The following is a 19297-nucleotide window of genomic DNA, read 5'->3' on the forward strand; positions in this document are numbered from 1 at the left end:
CACAAACGGGAAGAATACGAGAAAGGTCAAAAGAAGAGAGGAGACGCCAGTGCATATACCAACCTCCCAGAATCCTTCTCACTAGAATCCATCTTGGCTAAGCGGTTGTGTGTGCCACCAGAAAGGACCCTGAGCCAGAATGATTGGCCAGAGGCAACCCGGAAACTAATCCCATCACCATAAAACCTGAGACTTCGAGCCACGTGGCAGAGCTATCCGCCTAGGTTCCCTTACCCTGCTGCTCTCCTCCTGGGCGTCCCTTCCCAATAAAGTCTCTTGCTTCGTCAGCACGTGTGTCTCCTCAGACAATTCGCTTCTGAGTGTTAGACAAGAGCCCATTCTCGGGCCCTGGAAGGGGCCCCCCTTCCTGCAACACTTACATGCATGCAAAGTAAATCTTTCTCCTCTTGGTCTGTCTATTGCCAGTTAATTTGCAAGCCTCAGCCACTGAACCTAAGAGAGTAGAGGAAACGTTTTTCCCTCCTCTACTGTGTCCTCACCACGCCCTCAAAAGAAAGGTCCAAGTCCTAAGCACCAGTACCCATGAATATGACCTTATAGGGCTTTTATAGATGTAATTATATGAAGGATCTCAAGATGAGATCACCCTAGATTAACCAGGTGTACCCTCAATCCAATGCCAAGTCCTTTTAATGGAAAAGAAACAGAAGTAGATACACAAAGACACAGGAAGGTGATGTTGGCCCTAGCGGCAGAGATTAAGGTGATGCTGCTACAAGCCAGGGAACCCCAAGGATTGCCAGCAACCGCAGAAGCAAGGAGAGAGACCTGGAACAGATTCTGCCCTAGAGCCTCCAGAAGAAACCAACTCTGCTGACACCTTGATTTCAGACTTCCAGCCTCCAGGACTCCTTCCTTCCTTCAGGACTTCAGACTTCCAGCCTCCAGGACTCCTTCCTTCCTCCAGGACTTCCGACTGCCAGCCTCCAATATTCTTTATTGAGAGAATAAAATTCTATTGTTTTTAAGCCACCAAGTTTGTGGTAATTTGTTACAGCAGCCACGGGAAACTAAAACATATGTGTTGGGGCAAGAAATAAAAAAATTGTTGCCACAGCACAGATCATACTTGCTCTAGGTTTTAAGGGAGGGAAAGAACATTATTGTCAGTCCAGGCCCTGGGAGGAGAGCGGATGTACTAGGGCCAAAAGAGCTTGTCTGCGGTTGGAGCAAGCCCGGTGTGATACCGAATACCAGGTACCAAATACCTGGTAAAGTGCGTGCAAGATACCAGGTAAAGAACTAAGCCTTGTTCAAAACCAGTTCCCAGGAGACGGAACTCTCCAACAGAACCACCAAAGGAAGCACATATTTGATTAGATCTAGGGCAGGAGTCAGCAGACTTTTTCTGTAAAGGGCCAGAGAGTAAATATTTTCAGCTTTGTGAGCCATTTGTGAGCCATGGGTCTCTGTCACCACTACTCAGCTCCGCTGTTGTAAACTCTGCCACAGACAATCGGTAAACAAAGAGATCCAGCTGTGTTACAATAAAACTTCGTTAACATACCCCTGGGTATATACCCAAAGAAAGTGAAAGGAGATGTTCAAACAGATACTTTCATATCCAAGTTCATAGCAGTGTTACTCACAAGAGGTAGAAACAGCCCAAGTGTCCATCAACTGATTAACAGATAAACAAAATATGGTATATACGGACAGCAGAATACTATTCAGCCATAAAAAAGAAGGAAATCCTGTCACATACTACAACATGGAGAAGCCTTAAGGACACGATGCTGAGTGAAATAAGCCAGACACACAAGGACAAGTACTGCTTGATTCTACTTCCATGAGGTATCTAAAGGAGTTGAACTCTTAGAAACAAAAGTAGCATGGTGGTTCCAGAGGCAGAGGGGAGAGGGTAAAGGGGAGGTGTTATTCAATGGATACAGAGTTTCCGGTCTGCAAGATGAAAACGTTCTAGAAATCTGTTGCACGACACTAAATATAGGAAACACTACTGACCGTACATTTTAAAATGGTTAAGATGATAAATTTTATGTTTTTACCACAATAAAAAAAAAAGCAATGATGCAAGGTGAATTAAGTTCTGAAGATCTAATGTATAACACTGTGACCACAGCTAACAATACTGTATGTGTTTTTCAAATTTGCTAAGAGGATGGGGCTTCCCTGGTGGCGCAGTGGTTGAGAGTCCGCCTGCCGATGCAGAGGACACGGGTTCGTGCCCCGGTCCGGCAGGATCCCACGTGCCGCGGAGCGGCTGGGCCCGTGAGCCATGGCCGCTGAGCCTGTGCGTCCGGAGCCTGTGCTCCGTAATGGGAGAGGCCACAACAGTGAGAGGCCCACATACCGAAAAACAAAAAAAAAAAAGAAAAAAAAAATTTGCTAAGAGGGTAGACCTTAAGTGTCCTCACCACTAAAAAAAAACATAATTTTAATTTTAAAAAAGATGGTAACTACGTGAGGCGATGGATATGTTAAATAGCTTGATTGTGGTGATTCTTTCATAATGTATATCAAATCATCAAGTTGTACACCTTAAACACATACAATGTTTAATTGTCAATTATACCTCAATTAAGCAGGGGGAGCAATGAAGTACTGACATATGCTAGAACAGATGAACCTCAAAAACATTATGCCGACTGAAATAAACCGAGATACAAAAAGACAAATGTTATATGATTCCACTTCTACGAAATATCTAGAATAGAAAATTACAGAGACATAAAGTAGATGAAAGGTTACCAGGTGTGGGGCCGGGGGGCGGGAGGGAATGGGGACTTATTGTTTAGTGGGTACAGATTTCCTGTTGGGGTGATAGAGAATGTTTGGAAATGGATAATGGTGATGGTCACACAACACTGTACTCAATGTCATTGAATTATACACTTAAAAATGGTTAAATGGCAAATTTTATTATGTTACACCTATTTTACCACAATTTTTTAGAAGTCTGCATTTAGAAAAAAAATTTTATTTACAAAAATAGGGGCTGGCTGACCCATGATCCAGAGTTTTCTGTAAAATGTGTTCTTCAATCTAACACTCTCCCAACAGTAACATGTGTTCTATAACATGTGTGTGTTATGACTCCAGAATTACCCCCATGTCACAGATTCGAGGTGGGAAGCTCTGTGGTCCTCGTCATTGGTCTGTGCCATTTCCTCATAGGTACATACTTATACACATGTGGAACATGGAGAAAGGCAAATTTATGTTGGGTTGTGTGACCTTAAAAAGCCTCCAATCTATGTCATTTACACTCTGCTGTGTACCTAAGAGGGACTGTCTGATACAGTATGAAGACTTATGGGTTGGGAGACCTGTCACCATTCACTTCCTGGCCCTCAGATGCATCATTTCTGCTCTCTGGGACTCAGTTTGATCAGACGATTCTCATTTGCTGGTTACATGATGTCCTGCACCAGAGAAGCACGTAGCCTCCAATGGAGCCCGCGTGAGAGGGCATCCCAGCATCCCAAGGATGGCTGCCACCATCCTTAGGAATAGTTTTATCCAGAAGAATAAACATCCTAGTAGAAGGAGACATGAAACGCGAAGCTTGAAGTCATAATTCAATGTATAAGAACCCGCAAACCGGTGCAGGTTTATTAGATGGCTAATAAAAATAAATCATGGTCATGTTTTTAAAATGACTTCTCATGTGTTGTGGTTACTTCTCGGTATACTGTAAATTAGCTGTGAAGGGCTACTTCCTGCCGGGATTTTTTTTGTCCCTCAAATATAAAGGGTTATAAGGCTAAAGAATGCAGACACGCATCATGTCTGCAGAAATCGTAAAAAAAGATCAAATGTAATATTTTCTTTCAACATGGACAACGGCTTTGAGAGTTTCCATTCAGGCAGCCTTGAACACAGCCTCCAGCATTTGCCAATTACTCCTGACAAATACCATTTGGGCCTGAGTGATGTTGTAAGAGAAATAAAACAGTGGGAGGAAAAAAACCAGAGCATGATAAAAGGCATTTTTTTTGGTCTGCTGAGAACTTACTGTAAGTTATACATTCACAGGGGAAGGCCTCGCTTCCTGCCAGTGACAGGCCACATGTGATCGAGAGTTCTAAGGTGACTTTTGTTTGACAGTAATAGGAAGAGAAGACAAAACTCAGTTTTCGTGTCCCTTAAAAGGGAGTCAGCTCTTTTTTGCCCCTCACAAAGAAAACTATGTCTATAAACAAAGGAAAGGACACCAGGCACTGCCCCCACCCCATTCTGCATAATGTGAGCTAATGGGTGAGAACAACGCCGTGAAATCAACATGGCCAGAATGCCCTGGGCTGCCAGCACCCCCGGCTGGCCCCCCGGCTGGCTGGGATCTGAGCTTGGAGCATGTCAGAACCTGCAGGGAACCCAGGCCACAAGAAAGAAAAGGCACAGCCAGCGCTCAGAGTGAAGCTGTCTGATCCTTCCCACGGCCCATCTCTCCCAAAATCTCCTCCGCTTCTGCGGTCTTTCTGTCCCAGAACCCATGGGTGGCCTCAGATAAGCAAAGACCAAATCCATCCCCACCACCACCACTGCCTCGTTCTTCAAGGCTCCAAGGAAACTCATCCCTACACTCAACCTTAGTGCTATAGGGAGTCAGAAAGCAGCTCACGGAAATGGCCAGAAAGAAGCTGTAGGTGTATGAAGGCTCCTTTATACTCCTAAGTTAACACCATGGCCGGGTCTGAAAGCCCCTGGACTCTTCCACTCGAGGCCCACCAGCCCCCATGCATTTGCAGTGGCTCAGGGAATTCAGAACCACACCACTGCACGGGGATCTATTTTTTTCCCCGTGAATGTAAACCTCAGAAATGGATGTTAGGAAGACTGGGGTTCCACAGCTGACTGCCCAGCAGCCGCAGCAAGGGGTGGGGGTAAGGAGCTGGGTGGCTTCCGTCAGGCCACCTCCCCTGGCACTTCCGAGGAATTTGGGAACAGCCGTCCCCCAAAGTCAAAGGGGCAAAACTATGATAATCGCCAAGGATCTGGCCACATGGATCCTCCCAGCAGAGCCCCACGAACAGCGCCCTCATGTCAAGGATGGGCGTCCCCCAACTGCGCCAGATGGCTTGCTGATGGTCCGACCGACTGGTCCAGGAGACTGAGAATTGTCTACCACAATGGCTTGGACCCCAGAGCCAGTCACACTTCTGCAGCACTGCTTCTCTAGCTCCCAGTAGGTTCAGGGCAGGGCCTGAGACTGCTTTTCTCACAAGCTCCTGGTACTGTGGATTCTGCTGGTCTCCAGACCAGCTTTTAAGGAGCAGGGTTCTAGGGCAAGCCACCCCAATAAGAGATGCTGCCAGTGCTTCGTTAGCTTCCTGAGGGACATTTTCAGTGGCAGTGGCCTCCCCCATAGACTCCTGCCACTAGCAAACTGTAAAAGAAAGATGATGAATTCTAACAGTTGCTCACTGCCAATATTTTGCTCCCACTGGTATCAGAAACACTGCCTTGTAAATACAGAGACAGAATATTTCCTTTTTCATACAATTTCTGCTGATGGCTGTGTCCATGTGCGCCACGGCTCCCAACCTGGGCTACGGTGTGGTCCCCTGGCCTGAATATTGAACCACAACAACCACAGAGAACTCATTATCCCAACATGAATACTCTGAAGCAGGATCTGTTTCCCAAACAGCCAGCCACCACCAGTAAGGCAACTCCAATCAGAGAAACTGTCACCTGTAGTTTACTCCTCCAAGTAAGGGGAAAAACTTCAATACCATAGTAAGGGCCTCATCCAGGTCTTGCTAGCACGCTCTAGATGAAATGCCCAAGAGAAAACAAACACCCACTTAAGACAAGGCTGGGATGTGTATAAATAGCAAGAGGGGTGGAAGGAGACGACAGTGAGAAGGGAGAAACCGTGATCAGAGCTCCCCTGATCTGCAAGTTGAATTCATCTTGATGGAAGGACAGATCACAGAGGCACTGGGAAAGTCCAGCGGACCAAAGAGATCGTTTCAAAGGAGCCCCCCCCCCCACCCCGCCACTGTGCAGTCACTAGGTGATGTGTGCTGGGTCACGTCACTGCCCCAGCCATGTGGGATCTGGAGCCTGTCAGTCACCTGTAGACAGAGCAGTCCAAGGACACCCTGGTGTCGTTTTCACTCTACTTTGAAGCTCTGTCCTCAGATCAAACGCACGCCTCTAACAACAGACAGGCAGCCCTCCCGTAGGTTGGGAAGAAGTGGCTCCTTTCCAGCTCTCCACCAAATGGACCACTTTCTAATTCTAGAAGCATCTGGCAGAAGAGGGGTCACAAGAGTTGCCCCCCCTTTCTTTGTGTGGGTGGTCAGTTTAAACTCCAAAGCCACCCTTGCTCTTTTTGCCTGTAAGTCAGGACCTGTCTCCCTGCTCCCCGTGATAGAAATTAAATAGAATAGAAATTAAAACCTGCTAGCCGGTGTGAAAAATTAATTAAAAGCTGCTACCTGGTGTGAAAAATTCTGGCCAGCTCCCTTCTCTGTCAGCCATCACCTTGAACTATTGCCTATCGGTCTGCGTTTCTCACCCAAGGAGATCCAACGGCCCACAAGAGAATATGAAGCCTGCATTTTATCCCAGTAGCAACGCATAGAGTTCTTGTTTGCCTTGTCTGGATCCTAACATCTGGAAAAAAAAAAAAATGACACTCCCTGTGGCCTGATTTTGACGGTAGCCTCAAGGACCTCAGTCCGCATCGTCAGCCCAGCGGTCTTCTTGTGCCATCCAGTGTCCAAAGGTGGAAGTGTCTCAAGCTCACTGCAAGAGTCCCACAGATTCAGAGATCCATTTCGTATTTTTCAGGCATCAACCATAACACTTGGGACACTCACAGGTATAGCTAGTTTTTAAAGGAGACTTGTGAAAAGAACTAAAACGTACTGAGCACCTGCTGTGGTCTGGCCACTCATGTTTCACTGTCCTGGCTGAACGGAAGGTTAAAGCACTTGTGCTTTGGATTAATCTGTACTCAGCAGGGATTGGTACTATTTTAGAAATTATTTAGGCAGCATAAACTTGTTCAGTGGAACAGCAACTGGCATTCTCTCTCCTGCCTCCCAAAACTATTGTAACTGTAGGCTTGAAAATCCAGAATGTTCCAGCTGGGAGAAGTTAAAGGAGCTTGTTCCTATAGCCCAGAGACTCAGAAAGGAAACTCTGGTGAAGAGCAAAGTCACCTGGGAGCTTTAGGACCCCCAGGATGTTGGCACACCCCAGACCAATTAAATCAGACCCTCGGGATGGGACTCCGGCCTCTGCAGTTTTTAAAGCTCTGCATGTGAGAGGGAGGTGACATCAGCTAGGTGGAGGGCTAGGAGGTCCCAATGTTCATCTCCTCACAAAAACAGTAAACTGTAAACCAACAAAAACAGCTCAGGGAAAGCTCTGGAATACAATGAAGAAGCATCAGAAATCCTGCAGAGCTCAAAAACCGAGGATGGCCACGTAAAGACGTGCAGGAAGCATCTTACCTGTGCTACCCCAGCCTCAGGCCAAGAGCGTCTGAGTGCCAGGGAGATCACCCCCAGAGGAATTCCACCTCCTGGAGAAAAGGAAAGCAGAAGCTCCAGCAAGCCTCACCACTGTGCACGTCTGCAGCCTTTGCTACTGAGGTCTCCCCCAGTCTACACCAAGGCTGATCCCAGCTGACGGAGCTGCCCCGAGTGCCCACAACCATGTCCCCTCCCTAGGGCTGGAGCTGTCACCGTCCTCAGAGGCCCCAGGCACTGCCGTGCCCCACTCTCTGGGATCAGGACTTCACAGTGCATCATCATATACATGATGGGAGCCACGGCCGCCCGGATCCCTGCCCTCAGTCTCAGGTCACACTCTGACCATTACCAGTACCACACTGTCACTGCCCTGAGCCTCACACCCAGCTCCCAGGTCTTGGCTCTGAATCGTCACTGATGGGGCTGCCCTGAGCCCCAACCCCACGACTCAGGCCACCACTCGGAACCATCATTGCCAAAACACACTATCAGTGCTCCCGGCCCTGCCCCTCGGTCCCAGGTCAAAGCTCTGAACTGTCATTGCCAGAGGCACTGCCACTGCCCTGAGCCCTGCTCCCTGGATCCTAACACAAGGTTTTAACAAGCCACCACCAGGTAGGTGCTACTACCGTCCTACAACTGCCCCCTGGGGTCAAAGGTGGGACTTCAACCCACCATCTTCAGGCTGTGCTGCTCCTGCCTCCTGCCCCCTGGGGCCGAGGACCAAGCCACTGCTGCACCTTGCCACCCCAGGGTCTGTGCCACGCCCCGCCAGCCACAGTCACGGTGCATCACCACGCCCCGCCAGCCAGAGTCACTGTGGTGAGACCCAGAGACCCAGACCTTGGTTCCACAGGCCATCTGTACATGCTCACACCTTAGACACAAGTGATGCTGCCTCAGCAAGTGGTCCCAGGACTCCAGCTCCACTTCTACTGTTTGCCAGCACAACAGACCACAGCCAAGAGGGATCCCACTGGCTAGGACTTCCTCCCATGGGAACAGCAGAAGACCCCAGCACCCTTCACCTCCCAAGTTCCCAAAAGCCTTGCTGCCACTCCTACCCACAGGACCTTGGCAGTCCTGGCCACAGAATATTCCAGCAGTCTGCACCTACGATGACCTCAGCTGACAGAGCCGCGTGGAGACTGTGCTGCTGTGCCTTCCAAGAATGAAAGACACTGTATCCCGCCAGGCTAGCACCCTTAGCAACCACATTTAGGTGAGTCTTTTCCCACTGAAGCCAGTCCAAAAAGTGAATGCATCCTCAAATGCACAGACATCAAGGCAAAGCCATCAGAACTATGAAAAAGCAAGGAAACGTGACACCACCAAAGGAACATAATGATTTTCCAGTAACCAATCCCAAAGAAATGGAGATCTGCGAATCACCAAAAGAAGAATTCAAAATAATTATTTTAGGGCTTCCTTGGTGGTGCAGTGGTTGAGAGTCCACCTGCCGATGCAGGGGACACGGGTTCGTGCCCCAGTCCGGGAAGATCCCACATGCCGCGGAGCGGCCGGGCCCGTGAGCCATGGCCGCTGAGCCTGCGCGTCCGGAGCCTGTGCTCCGCAACGGGAGAGGCCACAACAGTGAGAGGCCCGCGTACCGCAAAAAATAAATAAATAAATAATTATTATTTTAGGAAGTTCAGCAAGATTTAGGAGAACACAACTTAACGAATTCAGGAAAACAATAAATAAACAAAATAAGTTCAACAGACAGAAATCATTTTTAAAAAGAACCGAACAAACTCTGGAGCTGAAGACCACAATGAATGGAATGAAAAAATGCAATAGAGAGCTGTTGAAGCTCTCAGGCAGAATAAAGAATCTGTGAACTCGGACTTCCCTGGTGGCGCAGTGGTTAAGAATCCACCTGCCAATGCAGGGGACATGGGTTCGATCCCTGGTCCAGGAAGACCCGACATGGCGCAGAGCAACTAAGCCCATGCACCACAACTACTGAGCCTGCACTCTAGAGCCCAAGAGCCACAACTACTGAGCCTGCATGCTGCAACTACTGAAGCCCGCGAGCCTAGAGCCCATGCTCCACAACAAGGGAAGGACCACAGTGAGAAGCCCACGCACCACAACAAAGAGTAGCCCCCACTCTCCGCAACCAGAGAAAGCCCACGCACAGCAACAAAGGCCCAATGCAGCCAAAAATAAAATTTAAAAAACTAAAAAAAAAAAAGAATCTGTGAACTCCAAGATAGATTTCTTGATATTATACAGACAGAGGAGAAAAAAATTAGATTGAAAAAGACTGAAGAAAACTTATGTGAATTACAGGATACTATCAAACAAAACAAAACAAAACAAAAGAAGAGAGAAAGAAAAGGACAGAAACATATTTAAAGAAATCATAGCTGAAAAATTCCTAAATCTGGGGAGAGACATGGCCATCCAGGTACATAAAACCCAAAGGTCCCCAAATAGATATAACCCAAAGAGATATTCACCAAGATACATTATAATTAACCTCTCAAAAATCAAAGACAAAGAGAGAAATTTTAAAACAGAAAGAGAAAACAGACTCATCACATACAAGGGAATCCCAATAAGGCAATCAGCAAATTTCTCAGCAGAAACCTTGCAGGCCAGAAGAGGGGATGACACATTCAAAATGCTCAAGGAAAGAAACTATTCACCAAGAATACTTTATCTAGCATAACTGTACTTCATTAGTGAAGGAGAAATAAAGCCTTTCCCAGAAAAACAAAAGCTGAGGGATTTATCAGCACTAGACCTGCCTTACAAGAAATGCTAACGGGAGTTCTTCAAGCTGAAACAAAAAGACACTAATTAGTAACATGAAAACATGGAAGTATCAACTTTACTGCTAAAGGTATAGTAGAATTCAAAATACCCTAATACTGTAATGGTGGTGTGTAAGTCACTTTGAACTCTAGCATATAGGCTAAGAGACTAAAGTCTTAAAAATAATTATAGCTACAATATTTTGTTAATGGACACATTATAAAAAGTTGTAAATTGGGACAACAACAATATAAGTTGAGGGTGGGAGCAAGTAAATGTGTAGAACACTTTTATGCAACTGAAGTTAAGTTATAAGCTTAACAGTTATAACAACAAGATGTATTATGAAAGCCTCATGGTAACCACAAAGCAAAAACTATCTACTGTATAGATACATAAATGATAAAGAAAAAAAAGAATCAAAGCATACCACTAAAAAAAAAATCAATTCACAAACAAAGACAGCAAAAAAGGAAGAGAGGAACAAAGAAACTACAAAACAATTAGAAAGAAATTAATGAAATAGCAATAGTAAGTCTTTGCCTATCAATAACTACTCTAAATGTAAATGGTTTAAATTTTCTATTTAAAAGGCAAAAAGTAACTGAATGGGGCTTCCCTGGTGGCGCAGTGGTTGAGAGTCCACCTGCCGATGCAGGGGACGCAGGTTCGTGCCCCGGTCCGGGAGGATCCCACATGCCACGGAGTGGTTGGGCCCGTGAGCCATGGCCACTGAGCCTGCGCATCCGGAGTCTGTGTTCTGCGACAGGAGAGGCCACAGCAGTGAGGGGCCCGCGTACAGCAAAAAAAAAAAGTAACTGAATGGATAAAAAAACAAAACCCAACTATATATACTGCTTAGAAGAGAGTCATGTAAGCTTTAAACACACAGGCTGAAAGTGAAGATATTTTATGTAAATGGAAACCAAGAGTGCTGAGACAGCTATACTTACATCACACAATATAGACTTTAAGTCAAACATTGTAACAAAAGACAAAGAAGGTCATTATATTGTTATAATGATAAAGGGGTTAATTAATCAAGAGGATATAACAATTGTAAACATATATGCACCCAGTATTGAAGCATCTAAATATATTAAACAATTATTAATAAAGCTGAAGGCAAAAAACAGATAGCAATGCAATAATCATGGGTGAGTTCAATACCTCACCTTAAACAATGGGTAGATCATACAGAGAGAATCAGTTTTAAAAATGGACTTGACAGACACTTTCAATCAAATAGACCTGATAGACGTGTAAAGAACATTCCACCCAACATTCATCTCTAGCACACATGAAACATTCTCCAGGGTAAATCATGTTAGGTCACAAAACAAGTCTTAATAAATTTAAGCAGACTGAAATCATATTGAGTATCTTTTCCAACCACAATGGTATGAGACTAGAAATCAGTAACAAGGAAAGCTGGAAACTTCACAAATATGTGGAAATTAAACAACACACTTCTGAACAACCAACAGGTCAAAGAAGGAATAAAAAAATATCTAGAGACAAACAATAATAGAAACACAGCATACAAAAACTTATGCGATGCAGCAAAAGTGGTTCTAAGAGGAAAGTTTACAGCAATGAATGCCTACATTAAGAAAAAAGATCTCAAATAAACAACCTAACCTTTACTCCTGAAGGAACTAGAAAAGGAAAAATAAACTAAGCCCAAAGTTAGCATAAGGAATGTAATAAAAATTAGAATATAAATAAAGGAAATAGAGATGAGAAAGACAATAGAAAAAGATCAACAAAACTAAGAGTTGGTTTTCTGAAAAGATAAACAAAATTGACAAGCCTTTAGCTAGACTAAGAAAAAACAAAGAGACTACTCAAATTAATAAAATTATAAATGAGGGCTTCCCTGGTGGCGCAGAGGTTGAGAGTCTGCCTGCCGATGCAGGGGACACGGGTTCGTGTCCCAGTCTGGGAAGATCCCACATGCCATGGAGCAGCTAGGCCTGTGAGCCATGGCCACTGAGCCTGCGCGTCTGGAGCCTGTGCTCCGCAACGGGAGAGGCCACAGCAGTGAGAGGCCCGCGTACCACAAAAAAAAAAAAAAAAAAAAAAAAAAAATTATAAATGAAAGAAGAGACATTATAACTGATACCACAGAAATTCAAAGGATCATAAGAGACTACCATGAACAACTATATGCTAATGAATTAATTTAGAAGAAATGGATAATTTCCTAGAAACACACAACTTACCAAGAATGAATCATGAATTAATAGAAAGTATGAACAGACCAATAATGAGTAAGGAGATTAAATGGGTAATCAAAAATCTCCAACAAATAAAAGCCCAGATGACTTCACAGGTGAATCCTACCAAACATTTAAAGAAAAATTAATGCCAATCCTTTTCAAACTCTTCTGAAAAACTGAAAGGGAAGGAAAACTTCCGAACTCATTTTACAAGATCAGCATTACCCAGATACAAAAGCCAGACGAGGACACTACAAGAAAAGAAAATTATAGGTCAATCATCAGAGGTTGAACACAGATGCAAAAATCCTCATCAAGATACTAGCACACTGAATTCAAGAACACATTGAGGGCTTCCCTGGTGGCACAGTGGTTGAGAGTCCGCCTGCCAATGCAGGGGACACGGGTTCATGCCCCGGTCCGGGAAGATCCCACATGCCGTGGAGCAGCTGGGCCTGTGAGCCATGGCCACTGAGCCTGCGTGTCTGGAGCCTGTGCTCCACAACGGGAGAGGCCACAACAGTGAGAGGCCCGTGTACCGCAAAAAAAAAAAAAAAAAAAAAGAACACGTTGAACTGATCACAAACCATGATTAAGTGGGATTCATCCTTGGGATGCATGGATAATTGAACATATGTAAATCAATAAATGTGAACATCACATTAACAGAATGAAGGATAATAATCAAATGATCATTTCAATAGATGCAGAAAAAGCACTTGACAAAACTTAACATCCTTTCATGATAAAAACTCTCAACAAATCAACTATAAAAGAAATGTTTCTCAGCATAATAAAGGCCATATATGAAAAGTCCACAGCTACATCATACTCAATGGTAAAATTTTAAAGCCTTTCCTCTAAGATCAGGAACAAGACAAGGATACCTACTCTCACCATTTCTATTCAACATAGCACTGGAAGTCCTAGCCTTAGCAATTAGGCAAGAAAAAGAAATAAAAGGCATCCAACTCAGAAAGGAAGTAGCAAAATTATGCTTGCAGATGATATAATCTTAGACATAGATAACCCTAAAGATTCACCAAAAATCTGTTAGAACTAATAAATAAATTGCAGGATACAAAATCAACATCAGAAAGCAGTTGCATTTCTGTACACTAATAACAAACTATCTGAAAGACAAATTAAGAAAGCAATCCCATTTATAGAAACATCAAAAACTATAAAATACTTAGGAATAAATTAACCAAGGATGTGAAAGACCTGTACTTAAAACTATAAGACAGTGTTGAAACAGACTGAAGAAGACACAAATAAATGTAAATATATTCCATGTTCATGGATTGGAAGAATTAATATTATGAAAATGTCCATATTACCCAAAGTGTTCTAGAGATTCAGTGACATCCCTATCAAAATTCTAATGGCATTTTTCACAGAAACAGAAAAAAAACTACCCTAAAATTTGTATGGAACCACAAAAGACCCTGAAGAGCCACAGTAATCATGAGAAAGAAGAACAAAGTTGGAGGTACCATATGTCCTGATTTCAGACTATATTACAAAGCTACAGTAATCAAAAAAGTATGGTACTGGCATAAAAACAGTCACATAGACCAGTGGAACAGAATAGAGAGCCCATGCATAAACCCACACAAATATGGTCAACTAATTTTTGAAAGGGTACCAAAAATCCACATTGGAGAAAGAATAATCTCTTCTAACAAATGGTGAGGAGAAAACCAGATATCTACATGGTAAAGAATGGACCGCTATCTTACACCACACAAAAAAATTATCTCAAAATGGATCAAAGACTTAAATGTAAGACCTGAAACTGTAAAACTCCTGGAGGAAAACATAGGGAAAAAGATCTTTGACAGTGGTCTTGACAATCACTTCTTAGATAAGATATCAAAAGTACAGGCAACAGAAGCTAAAATAAACAAGTGGAACTGTATCAAACTAAAGAGCTTCTACACAGCAAGGCAAACAAGCAATAATTTTAAAAGTCAGCCAACAGGATGGGAGAAAATATTCACTAATTGTATATCTGAAAATATACAAAGAACTCATACAACTCAATAGCAAAAAAGCAAATAATCCAATTTAAAAACAGGCAAAGGACCTGAATAGACATTTTCCAAAGGAGGCATACAAAAGTTATATGAGAAGGTGCTCAACACCACTAATCATCAGGGAAATGCAAATCAAAACCACCTCACACCTGCTAGGATGGCTATTATCAAAAAGACAAAAGATAACAAGTGTCGGTGTGGATGTGGAGAAACGGGAACCCTTATACACTACTGATGGAAATGTAAACTGATACAGCCATTATGGAAAACAGTATGGCGGTTCCTCAAAGAAGTAAAAATTTAACTACCCTGTGACCCAGCAATCCCATTCCTGGGTTATATCTGAAGAAACTGAAATCAGTATCTCAAAGAAATATCCATACAGCCATGTTCACTGCAGCATTACTCACAATAGTCAAGATATGGAAACAACTTAAAATGTCCTTCAACAGATGAAAGAATAAAGAAAATGTGGCACACATATACAATGGAATATTACTCAAACATAAGAAAAGAATGAAATCCTGTCATTTGCGACAACATGGATGAATTTGGAGATAACCCAGATCGAGAAAGACAAATACTTATGATATCACTTACATGCGGAATTTTTTTTTAAATCCAATTTCATAGAAACAGAAAATAGAATGGTGGTTATCAGGGGTTGGAAGGAGGGGGAAATGTCAAAGGGCATAAATTTCAATTATCAGAAGAATAAGTTCTGCGGGTCTAATGCACAACGTGGTGACTAGTTAATAATATGGTATTGTGGACTTGAAGTTCCTGAAAGTAAATCTTAAGCAGTCCCACCACACATGTGCGCGCGCACGCACGGGCACACAATGAGTTAACTGCGTGAGATAATAGATGTGTTAATTATCTTGATCTTGGTAATCATTCTACAATGAGTATGTATCAATATATCAAATCATTATGTTGTACATTATAAATATATACAATTATATTTGTCAATTATTCCTCAATAAAATTTTTTAAAAAGGCTCCACATGTGATTCCCTTGAATGGTTAAGGCTGCAAACCACTGGTCCCACCTTCACTATCTGAGGCTCAGAGGCCAGTCACCCAGGACACTGAGTCCCAGAGATGACCTGAGAATCGAAGGTCTGTGCTGCCCATCTCCAACATGCTCTATACGTGACCTGCTTCCTCAATGACCTCCTGAAACCCCCCTCCTCTTAATCAGTTTAGAGTCTCCCTTTGTGAAAAGGGCAAAGTTAGAACTGCAATTACTTACTGCCCTAATAACTGCTTAGTAGGTGCTTTGCAGTCCTAGGTTTTGCCTCATCCTCTGATTCTAGGCACCAGAAGGCATCCAAATGCTTGTGGCCAGAGCTGCAGAGCTGAACAGGGACCCTTGATATCAATAGGGATCCCCACCCCAGGACAAATTCCTCCGGAATGGGAGAAGCCTGCCTGGCGGGACCACTCTCCCCTTCTTGCCCCTCTAATAACACCTGCTGCCCTTTATGGGATGTGGGTCTTCACGGTGAGTGGGAGAGGCTGGAACACTGAAATTCGACCATAAAAAGTCAGGCTGCAGGGAGAGGGCTTGGCCCGCAGGGACTTCTGGGCAGGCCTTCTTTCTCCTCAAAGCTCGGTGCTGCCGGTTCCTTGTGGCCAATGAGGTCACCCATTGTAACACAAAAATGAGACACAACAAAAACTGCTCTCAGGTGGCCCATCCCTAACCCTGCACCCTAGGCTGCCCATCTTTGGAGGCAGAAACAGGTGTGGCTGACAGGTGATAGACTTGAACTCAGACACTCCTGGGGTCAAACCCCAACTGTATGATGTGGGATAAGTCCCCTGACCCCTCTATGCCTCAGTTTCTTCACATCTAATAAAGACATAATATGTGCGTCCCAGAGCCACCGTGAGACCAGAGGAGGGGCTGAAATGAGGACAGAGGCCAAACCCAGGAAGGACTCAGCTCCAGCGCGTCCCTTCTCCAACCCTTCTCAGGCTGACGCTACCGCTTCCCTTTCTCCTCCAACAGCCCCGCTCCCACTTTCTGATTCTTCCCCGGAAGAATACAGTTTGGGGAGTTCATTTGGGACAATATCTGGATCTTGCACTCTGGAAGGAGGATGCAGGAAAGCATAAAGTCTGCTAGAAACAGCAAGAAAATGTGGCTTCTGATGCTAAGTCCATGGCCCAGAGCAAGCTTCTCACTGTCTGGGAGCTTCACCCACAAAATGAGGGGTCAGAGTGGATCACCCCGAGGACGTCTCTCACTGCCACCCTCTGATGCTACACATATTCAGAGGCCCAGGGTCGGAGTCACACGATCGAGGGTCAGGTCTGTCTAACACCTCACCTCAGGAACCTGTGAAATGACAACTGAAGCCCTGGGACCAGGGACCAGGGCGCAGCCCCTCCTCTGGCGTCTCTAGGTCAGTGGTTTGCAGACAACGCGCCCTGAAATCACCTGGGGCCTCAACAAATACACATTCCCGGACCTACCTCCCAGAGACTGACTCAGTGGGTCTGGACTGGGCTCGTGCACCCTGGCTGTTTCTGATGCCAGGGTCAGGGGACCCCACCGTGACAAACGTGCTCCTAATAAAGGCTCCTGCTGCCCGCGATGGAGAGCAGCCTCACAGCCACCCTCACGTCACTCCGCATTCCTTCTCTCCTCGGAGCCTGTTTCCTTTTCTCTAAAACGTGGCTAATAACACGCCCTCTCAGGGTCAATGTGAAGTCAGGTTCCCTGGGCCCTGAGTCTGCTCTTCCATGTACTAAGGCGTCTCTGCTTGTCAAGAGGCCAGTGACCAAGCCAGGAGGGAGCGTGCTTGAACAGCAGGACCACAGATCCCAGCGCTCCAGATGCTCGTCCAAGGGCGACCACTCCAGCTCCACTTTGAGTCCACGTGATCCTGATCAGGGGAGGGCAGGTGCCCACCTAAGCCCACCTGTGCTTCACAAACACAGTCACAGAAGCATCAACTTTAGGAGAGTGGGGTATGGAGGTTGACCGAGGTTTGAATCCTAGCTGTGTGACCTCAGCAAGAACTCTACCCTCCTGAACCTCTGTCCCCACATTTACAAAATCAGGAAAGTTATTACCGCACAGATCATTGTAAGAATTAAACGAGGTGATAAATGTCACGCGTGGGGCAGAGGACCTAACGCTGCTAGGCCTCTACCATCGTCATCAGACTGACAAACTCTAGCCCTGCCTGTGAAAGTGTTAGCTGAGCATGAGAAGAGGGACAGAATTGAACTCCCTGGCGGTCCAGTGGTTAGGACCCTGCGCTCTCACTGCCGAGGGCACAGGTTCAGTCCCCTCGCCAGGGAACTAAGATCCCACAAGCACACAGTGGCGTGGCCAAAAACCAATTTAAAAAATTAAAAAAGAAGAGGGATAGAATTCTCCAATAGGTACTAACCCTACTTTTTTTAAAAGAATAGCTTTATTGAAATATAACTCACATGCCATACCATTCACCCATTTAAAGTATATAATTCAATGGGTTTTAGTATATTCAGAGTTGTGCAACTATCACCACAATTTTAGAACATTTTCATCAACCCAAAAAGAAACCCCCTACTCTTTGGCTGTCACCCTCCAATCCCTCTAGCACCCTGCCCCACACCACAGCACCTGCTAATCTACTTTCCATCTCTACAGATTGGTCTATTCTGGAAATTTCATGCAAATAAAATTCTATGTGGCCTCTTGTGACTGGATTCTTTCATTTAGCATAACGTGTTTAAGGTCCATCCATGTGGCATGTGTCGGTGCTTCATTCCTTTCTACGGCTGCATGACATTCCATTTTATGGGAAGACCACGTTTTGTTTATCGATCCATTCACCCACTGATGGACATCTGGGTTTGGGGCTCTTATGAATAATGCTGCTATGAATATTCATGCTCATGTTTTTGTGTGGACATATGTTTTCAATTCTCTTGGGTATGTACCTAAAGGGGGAATTGCTGGGTCATAAAATAACTCTATGCTTATCAACCTCTTGAGCCACTGCCAAACTAGTTTCCAAAGTAGGTACACCATCCTCCTTTCCCACCAGCAGTGTGTGGGGTTCCGACTTCTCCATATCCTCAACAACACGGGTTATTATCCACTTTTCTTATGATTGCTGTGCTAGTGGGTGTGAAACGGTAACCTTACATTTTTCTTAAATCTTACTATATTTCTGTGAGCAGTTTTTTTTAAATTTTACTCATAGCCTGATGTTAAAACTACCTTGAACAGAAGGAAATTAAACAAGAAAATATCCCCTCAAGGAAAGGTTACAACAAAATGATGAAGACAGAGAAATGCCCTCTGCAAGGTGAGCGGGAACAGCCCTGGAGAGACAGCAGATGGCACTGCTGTACATGACGCGTTGTATCGCTGTATGTGGTACAATGACACCGTTGTATGTGGTATGACGTTGTTGCCTGTGGTACAATGACCCTGGTGTATGTGATACAATGACACTGGTGTGTGTGGTACATGGGCACGGATGTAGAAAAGTGCATCAGGCCTTCCTCCTAATCTTCTTGTTCCCTTTAATTCACACGTAACTTCCTGGGCCTGTAAAACAAAGCTCTTTTCCAAGTAAACCAACATGGTGGCGTTCCTGACAAAGCTCTATACTCAAATGTCAGCTGACAACCCAAATAGGTTTTGTTATACTTTCCTCCTCGGGACAAAACTTCCTGCTGCCCAACCAACACTAATCTATCACAGAATATAGCTGCGGTTTTACCAACTAAAGGAGGAGCTAAAATAGTCCCCCATTCCCGTGCCCGGACTCCCCTCCAAGGGGGT

Source organism: Phocoena phocoena, chromosome 4, assembly GCF_963924675.1.
Source record: "Phocoena phocoena chromosome 4, mPhoPho1.1, whole genome shotgun sequence".
In the NCBI taxonomy this organism is placed as follows: Eukaryota; Metazoa; Chordata; class Mammalia; order Artiodactyla; family Phocoenidae; genus Phocoena; species Phocoena phocoena.